The sequence below is a fragment of the Pipistrellus kuhlii genome, unplaced genomic scaffold, assembly GCF_014108245.1.
Source record: "Pipistrellus kuhlii isolate mPipKuh1 unplaced genomic scaffold, mPipKuh1.p scaffold_m20_p_10, whole genome shotgun sequence".
In the NCBI taxonomy this organism is placed as follows: domain Eukaryota; kingdom Metazoa; phylum Chordata; class Mammalia; order Chiroptera; family Vespertilionidae; genus Pipistrellus; species Pipistrellus kuhlii.
In genome coordinates this window covers 12,261,030-12,270,302 of record NW_023425405.1, presented here as the reverse complement: position 1 = coordinate 12,270,302, position 9,273 = coordinate 12,261,030, and the positions used below count along the sequence as shown (strand labels likewise).

General features: G+C 46.9%; 1 pseudogene; it reads left to right on the top strand.

Moving 5' to 3' along the window:
* Positions 1 to 845: 845 nt before the first annotated feature.
* On the top strand, positions 846 to 1,996 carry LOC123651981 (annotated as a pseudogene).
* The last annotated feature ends 7,277 nt before the right edge of the window (positions 1,997 to 9,273 follow it).

Sequence of the window (9,273 nt, the reverse complement as noted above, 5' to 3'; positions counted from 1 at the left end):
CATCGCAAGAAAAGAAAAAGAGAACTTACACAATGTTATTCATCGATTATACTAGTATCTCAATAAAACATTTTTCAGGGAAGTTGCCTGGACCCAGACATGCGGGTTCATGGGCTGCAGCTCTGGGAAGACTGCTGCTGAGAATGGCCCCAAAGGAAGCAGGATGAGGAGGAAGAAAGTGCATCCCAAATGCAAAGACCGCTTTTGCAAGAATCTGCAAAAAAGCCTGAGTGAAAAAGAAACTTCTGGAGGCAGACAAAAATTTGGCCAGCAATGTTAGAATAATAAATTCACCAGAAACAAGAGCAGAAAAGGAAAAATTCTTTTTTAAAAAAATATATTTTATTGATTTTTTTTTAGAGAGGAAGGAAGAAGGATAAAGAGCTAGAAACATTGATGAGAGAGAAACATCGATCAGCTGCCTCCTGCATAGCCCCAACTGGGGATGTGCCCACAACCAGGGAACATGCCCTCCACCAGAATTGAACCTGGGACCTTTCAGTCCGCAGGCTGATGCTCATTCCACTGAGCCAAAGACGTTTTGGCGGGAAATTTCTTAATTTGGTATGATAGTAGCAGATAAAAAAAAACATACTTGATGGCCCTGCCCATGTAGTTCAGTGGTCAGGCATCAACCTATGAACAAGGAGGTCACAGTTCAATCCCCAGTCAGGGCACACGCCCAGGTTGCGGACTTGATCCCTAGTACGGGGTGTGCAGGAAGCAGCCGATCAATGATTCTCATCATTGATGTTTCTATCTCTCCCTCCCTCTGAAATCAATAAAAAGCAATTTTAAAAAGCACTGGATGATGTATATCACAGTTTTTCAATCAAAAGAAGAAAATGCAAATCAACCAAGAAGAGAGATTAAAGAATGAGAGAACTATGTGGCTAACTTCCCTGTCACATGTACTAGTAATAAGAAGAGCTAAAGTAATTTTTTAAAAAGTATGGACCAACAGAATCTGTACAGTTTTGTTCTGTGATTCCAGCAGAGGGAACTATATCCAAACATTTGGCTGTAGTAAAACATAGAATTCACCCTGAGCAGAAAAATATGAATGCTTATGTTACAGAAAACCAGAGAAGAATCAAGCAACGCTTAGAGAGATGGAGTTACATTTATTAAGCGTGAGCCCAGAGAAAAATGTCTCTCAAATTCTGGGCCCCAACATGGAGGAAGTTTCCCTATTTATATGTTTTTATCTTCATTGTCTCTCGGACCCCTTTGCAAGTTCTTAAAGAGCCCCTATGTGCTGGGGCCTCGAGACCTCAACCAAAGGCCTGGCCTGGTGCCAGCACTGATAACCTTGTCTGGGGAAGGTTTAATGGCCTCTCTGAAGTGGAAGTAGTCTTAGAAAGCAAGCAAGCATTTACAGAAGCCAAATAGCCGGGTTAAAATTTCAAACAGCAGTTTTTATATAAGACGGATGCTTCATTTACATTGTGTTTAAGGAGGAGAGAGCGGCTGCTAAAGCATTGAACAGAAATGGGGCCCAGATTGCTGATGGATTTCGTGTTACAGTTGATCCAGCACTGGAGACCTCACCCAGGGACAGCGATTAGGGTTTGTGAGGAGGCTCCCGCTGAAGACGGTGGCTGAGGACCACTTTCTGGACGGTGGGAGCACCGTGGCGGTGGGATCACAAGTGGCCAGCTGACAGGCGTCGGCAGAGGGCGTGGCTCGTCTTGCTCTGAAGTGAAATAATTCTGCACCAAAGGGAAGGAAACGCAGGCATGTGCCCTCTTAATAAAGAAAATTTAAACCCCAGTTTGAAGAATGTCAGTAAATCTACGAAGAGACTTAATTTTGCTTCAAAATATGTCAGACATTCTAAAAATGTATTTATTGAAGAAAAAGCTGTTCTCAACAAAAAGAAAAAGAAGAGAAGAAAGGTGGATGGACTAAGAAACAGAAAAAACAACAGCGAGAAGTAACATTTCAAAGCTTTATTTTTTCCCTACTGAATACTGGTTATAAAAATGTGGTGAAACCAGCCCCCCCCCCCCAAAAAAAAAAAACAACAACAAACTTTTAAGATGAAAGACAACCCATAGAATGAAAGAAAATATTCACAAATTATATATCTGATAGAGGACTAGTATCCAGAATATATAAATAACGATTACAATTCAACAATAAAAAGACAACCCAATTTTTTAAATTTTAAAAATAGTTTTATTGATTTCAGAGAGGAAAGGAGACGGAGGGAGATAGAAACATCAATGATGAGGGAGAATCACTGATGGGCTGGCTGCCTCCTGCACGTCCCACACTGGGGGTCAAGCCCGCAACCCGAGCTCGTGCCCTGACCGGGAATCAAACCCTGACCCCTGTTTTATAGGTCGATGCTCAACTGCTGAGCTACACCAGCTAGGCAAGACAACCCAGTTCTTAAATGGGCAAAAGATTTTAATAGACATTTCTCCAAAGAAGACATAAGAATGGTCAATAATCACATGAAAAGATGCTCAACAGGAGTCGTTAGGGAAATGAACATCCAAACCATAATCAGATACCACTTCGCACACCCGCTGGAATTGCTGTAATAAAAAACGATGAGCAGCCGAAACCGGTTTGGCTCAGTGGATAGAGTGTCAGCCTGTGGACTGAAAGGTCCCGGGTTCAATTCTGGTCAAGGGCATGTACCTTGGTTGTGGGCACATCCCCAATAGGGGGTGTGCAAGAGGCAGCTCAGTGATGTTTCTCTCTCATCGATGTTTCTAACTTTCTATCTCTCTCCCTTCCTCTCTGTAAAAAAACAATAAAATAAAATAAAAAAACAAAAAACAAAGATGAACAATGACTAGTGTTGACAAGGAGGTGGATAAATGAATGGTCAGACCTTGCTGGTGGGAATATAAAATGGTACGGCCACTTAGGAAAAACAGTTTTCCAATTCCTCAAAAGGTGAAGCACAGAATTTCCATATGATTCAGCAACTCTCATCCTAGGTATACATGCTTAGGAGAAATGAAAACATGTTCACACAAAAAAAAATTTTCACGAATGTCCATAGCAGCATTATTGATAATAGCCCCAAAGCAGAAACCACTCAGATGTCCATCGGGTGATGAAAGGATGAACAGATGTGGTTTATACAGTGCAATGGAATGGTACTCAGTCCTAAAAAGAAAGGAAATGCTGACACCCGTATGTTATAAGATGGATGAACCTAAAAACATTATGCTGCCCTGGTCGGTGCGGCTCAGTTGGTTGGGTGTTGTTCCGTGCACCAAAAGGTTGCTGGTTCGATTCCCAGGCAGAGCACATGCGCAGGTTATGGGCTCTGTCCACAGTAGGGGGCAGCTGATCGATGTTCTGCTCGAACACCAATGTTTCTTTCTCCCTCTCTCTCTAAAATTCAATAAAAAATATTTTTAAAACATTATGCTATGTGAAGTAAGTCAGACACAAAAGGCCACATGTTGTAAGTGAAGTGGCCAGAATAGTCAGACCCATAGAAACAGACAGTAGATTAGTAATTGCCAGAGACCAGGCTGAGAGAGGAGTAGAGAATGACTCCCAATGGGTAACAGGTTTCTTTCTGAGGTGATGAAAGTGTTCTAAAATTAGATGCTGGTCATAGTTGCATGGTAACTATGAATATAGTAATAACCACTGGGTTGTATGCTTTAAAAGGGTGAACTTCGTGGACTGTGAATTATATCTTAAAAAAAAAAAGCTGTTATAAAATATGTTTAGAAATCTCTTAATGACAGGAATGTTTTTGTTTGTTTTGCAATTGTTTTTTAAAATGTTGTATTAATTTCAGAGAGGAAGGGAGGAGAGATAAACACATTAATGGTGAGAGAGAATCAGTGATCCGTTGCCTCCTGCATGCCCCAACTCTGAAGCCCGGGCATGTGCCCTGACGGGAATCGAGCTGTGATCTCCCGGTTCCTAGGAGGATGCTCAGGTCAGCCGGGCTTGCAATCATTTTTTAGATCCATGGTTTTAGGACAGGATTCAGGAGTAATTGTTCCTATTTTTCATGTTTAGAGATGTAAGCACTGAGAAACTTTGTTCACATAGATTAGAAGATGGGAACAGCAAGCATTTTGATACAATTTCAATCAAATCTTTGAATTCTTCCTGAATTATAGCCAAAATCATAAAGCAATCTTTCATCACAAATTATTTTTAATGATTTACCTGCTGACAAATCTATTCAGTTCTCCTCTAATTTGCTGAAAGTGAAGAATTGGAAGTCAGCTTGAGACAGGCCAGGAAGCCAGTACCAGAGGAATGGGGAAACTGAGACAGCTGAACAAACAGGCTGAGAGATTTACAGCAATACCAAAGGCACCTCCTTAGAAATCACATCCAGGCCTCTGCTGTGCTTCAGCACCAGACACAGAAAAGCAGCAAAACCAGGTGGGAGACACCAGGACCAGCTTTGATGACCGAGGACCCCTGCCCTGCCCCTGACCAATCAGTGAAGGCCAAGGACCCCTGCCCTGCCCCTAACCAATCAGTGAAGACCCTGCCCTGCCCCTGACCAATCAGTGAAGACCACGGTCCTGGAGGCCCACACCCAGAAAACTGATGAATATTCTGCTGAAATCCTCCCGAGACCTTTTTGAGATTCCCGCCTGCAAAACCTCAAGACAAAGGACCAGAGGGTGCTCTCCCTCTGGGGAGCACCCCCACATCCCTGCCATTCCCTTTCCCATCTTCTTCCCCCACTTCTTTCCCTACAGGCTTGCATCTCCTAAATGCTAATGGTTTAATTCCTGGTCAGGGCACATACCTAGATTGTGGGTTCAATCCCCAGTAGGGGTACATACAGAAGGCAAAACCAATTGATGTTTCTCTCTCTCTCTCTCTCTCTCTCTCTCTCTCTCTCTCTCTCTCTCTCTCTCTCTCAAAAACAATAAAAATACATCCTCACAAGGGTTAAAATAATAACAACAGTGATAATAATAATTCATGAGGGAATAAGAAGAATGATAACTGGTTCAAATGAGAATTTGAGGAATGAAGATTTATAGTCAGTCACTTAGTCAAAAGGATGCTGAAAATCATTTGTTAAGTTAGGAACAAAACTGTTTAATATCTTACCGGGCATTTGTCACTCTCTTGAGCAAAAATCTGCAAGTTAACAAGTACCTAGCAGTCCGGCCCCTGATACACAGTGAGTCACTCAGATACAGACACATTCTCCGGGGAATGAGTGGTCCTTGGCCCTGCCACACTCTGCTCCGATGTAACATTGAAATGACACCAGCCATCCTCTCCCCATGTTTTGGGTAATTTGTCCTTACACTCACTATGTAATTTGTCTGTGCTACTGAAATGTTATCATTTGAAGAATATGCTAAAAAACATAGGACTCCTTCAGTAAACATGTGCTCATGTGTGTTTCACACTGCTGTTAGGCTTTCAGGAATAATAAAAAAATAAGTCTGTATTAGAAAATGAGAAATAATGCCAATAGTTTTGTTAGACATCAAGATCAAACTTTTCCAATAATGTTAATGAAAGAGAAAAGCATAAGAACTAATTGGTTTGTTAGCTGGCAAATAATTTTATTTTTGTTTAAATAAAGAGAAAAAAAAGAAACATTTTTATTAGATGAAATAAAATAAGGATTAATTATAATGTAAATAAAATATTATATATTTATAACTAATACTTTATTACATACTTGATAAGGTAATTTTGAAAAAATATATATATATTTTTATTGTCCTGCCAGATGGCTCAGTGGTTGAGCGTCGACCTATGAACCAGAAAATCATGGTTCAATTCCTGGTCAGAGCTCATGCCCCGGGTGAGGGCTCAATCCTCAGTGCGGGGCGCGCAGGAGGCAGCTGATCAATGGTTCTCTCATCATTGATGTCTCTCTCTCTCTCTCTCTCTCTCTCTCTCTCTCTCTCTCTCTCTCTCTCTCTCTCTCTCCTTCTCCCTTCCTCTCTGAAACCAGGAAAATATATTTTAAAAATTATATATATATATAATTTTAAAAATTATATATATATATATATATATATATATATATATATATATATATATATATATATATTCATTCAATGGTTGACAACCACTGAGCCATGCCGGCGGGCGATAAGGTAGATTTTTTAAAAATATATTTTATTGATTTTTCACAGAGAGGAAGAGAGAGGGACAGAGAGTTAGAACATCGATGAGAGAGAATCATTGATCAGCTGCCCCTTGCACACCCCCTACTGGGGATGTGCCCGCAACCAAGGTACATGCCCCTGACTGGAATCGAACCCGGGACCTTTCAATCCACAGGCTGACGCTCTATCCACTGAGCCAAACCAGTCCTGGCGATAAGGTAGATTTTTAAAGTATCTGACAAAAAGCATCATGTTCAGTTTTTTAAATGTACTTTAGGGTGCCCCCAAAATCTGCCGCTACACTTAGAAGACAGTGCCAGAACCTGTATGGCCCCATTCTTTCCGGAGGGCGCTCTTAGTCAGGGTTTGTCGCGCTTCGCTGAGGCGCACGCAGCAGGGGGCGCTGTTCGCACTCAGAGCGCTCCTCGCGCTGGCTTTGCCTTGGCCCTCGCGGGAGCTGTTCTCAGGAGCAGGAACACCAGTCAGGAGAGGGGAGATGTCATCACCACGCCCCGAGCTGCAATACACCAGACTCTGCAGCCCCAACAAGAACCAAAACACAGTCTTTAATCGCCTGCTCCAGTCTTTTTAACATATTTTTTAACAGACTTTTTTACAGAGAGGAAGGGAGAGTTAGAAACATCAATGAGAGAGAAACATCAAACAGCTGACTCCTGCACAACCCCCACCAGGGAGGGGATGTGCCCACCACCAAGGTACATGCCCTTGACCAGAATCGAACCCAGGACCCTTGAGTCCGCAGGCCGACGCTCTATCCACTGAGCCAAACCGGTCAGGGCCCGGCTTCAGTCTTAACCGACACACAAGTCTGACAAAGGAAGACCCGGAGCCAGAGGACAGGACCCGGGCCCTCGTTAAGCTCACAGGAGGCTTTCCCTAAACCGGATTTTCAATCTGCGCCCCCCACGGGAGCAGAGACCAAGTCCAAGGGCCCAGGACTCCAGCGCCAGCGGGAGCCTCAGAGCAGACCGATGGCTCCAGCGGGGAAACTGAGGCCCCGCCCAGGAAGGCCCTGCCCGCAGCGCAGGGGCTCGCGGGGCCTCAGGTCACCTCCTCACACCTCGGTGCGGGCTCCTCTGCGGGGTGACTGTGAACACGAGCGCCCAGGATGTCGGCGGGGAGGCTTGCTCGGGTTTCTCTTCATGTCCATGGGGCACCGAGGACCAGGGAGCGGCGGTGTCCGATGGCTCCGCCGCGGGCGGAGTCTGGAGGGCAGGGGGCACCGGGGCTCGAGTTACTGCCCCTCTGGAAACAGGCGCGGGGCCAGCGGGATCAGTGGCCATTACTAATGCATGTGCTGGCCGTGGCCGAGGGGCCATCCCGCCTCCCCAGCTGGGTCCTGGGGCAGGGGGCGGGGGCGGGGGGCCCGGAGCCCGGCCTGGCCTCGGGGACAGCCCTGAGGGGCCAGCCAGCGCCCACCGTCTGGGGGCTCAGACCCGCAGAAAGGAAGGCCCGGGCAGAATCCCGGCCTGAGGTTCGCTGGTGACGTGATCCCTGCCCTCGCCTCCTCTCCGAAGCCTCTGTGTCCAGCTGCCTCCCGCCCGCAGCGCTGGTCCCACTCAGATTTGAATTCGTTTCTGCAAGGGAAATGACCTCCACCCGGCCAGCGCCCTCCCTCCTCCGGCTGCACCCAGGCCCACGCTGCACCCAGGCCCACTGAAGCCCCCGACTGACGGGCAGCTTGCTCCCCCTGAGCCAAGGTCAAGGTGCTCCCTGGGTGCCTGGGCATGGGGCCTTCCTGGGCGGGGCTCGGTGTCCTCAGCTGGCTCCCGGTCTGCCTGTCTGTCCGTGCCCTGCCTTGTGGCAGCCCAAGGACTCCCGTGAGGTGACCCTGCCCTGGGCAGCGTGTCTCCGGTGCTTCGGCACCAAGTCTACGTGACGAGCTCAAGGCCAAGCAGAATTCATCCAAGGTCACACGCCGGCCCCCTTACCGCCAGCCCGGCTCTTTCCACCAGACTCCGCTCGCTCCCCATGAATAATTTGCGCCCGCTGGCAGGGTGGACATGGACCACATCCCTCTTCTCACTTTTCTGGGACATCGACGCCAGCCTCTCTGCTCTCCCTCCCTCCGGCAGCGCCCACCCACTCCTGGTTCTTTCCAATCCTTCCCCTGCCGGAGGGAAGACAGCCCAGTAACACCGCTCTCCTTCGCAGGCGGGCGTCTCGTCCCCCTCCTCCGCCCGTGTCGTCCTGATTAAGTTTTATTCATAAAACCATTCAGGTCTTGCCGAAACCGGTTTGGCTCAGTGGATAGAGCGTCGGCCTGTGGACTGAGGGGTCCCGGGTTTGGTTCCGGTCAAGGCAACCATGTGCCTTGGTTGCAGGCACATCCCCGGAGGGGGATGTGCGGGAGGCGGCTGATCGATGATTCTCTCTCATCGATGTTTCTGGCTCTCTTTCCCTCTCTCTTCCTTTCTGTGAAAAATCAATAAAATATATATATTTTTTAAAAATCATTCAGGTCTGGCCCAAGCCCAAATACACACACACACACACACACTCACTCATTCACATTGCAAGAGCACCTCCAATAAAACATCTTTAATCCATCATTGGACATGTGTGAAAACAGCAGTAAAAAGAAGTTACCTTTGCACTCTGTATGCAAAAACAAGTGTTGAAAAAACAAACAGCATGGCTGAGGGGAAAAAGACTTCATCATAGTCACGGGCCTTCGGGAGAACTGACGACGGGACGTTGTCTCCTCGGCCGAGCCCGGTCCTGAGCTCCTGTTCCGGGCACAGCCAGGACGCTCCTCCGTGTTGCTGGAAACTCGCCCTTCCTAACACAGAGGCTCTGATCGGGTCCTTCGTCGCCGTCCACGCTGGTGTCCCAGCTGGACAGTTTGTCCCCAGACCTCCTCACCTGCTCTCGGGCTCCTCAGGTTCTGTCTGTGGTTCAAGGCCTCGCCCAAGCATCAGGTGCAGCATTTGGTGCAGCATTTCTCTGAAGCCCGGGGCGTGTCCCGGAAGGAGCGAACCCAGAACATAACCGTGGGCCCAGGCTGCCGGGGATACAGATGTGGCTGCTTCCAGGGGCTTCAGAAATACCTGTGACTATTTGTAAGAGCAAACACTAGCAGCAACCCAGTGGTCCCCACAGGACACAGCTCAATAAACGATGACATATTTGCACAATGCAGTCCCATACAACTGTTAAAAAA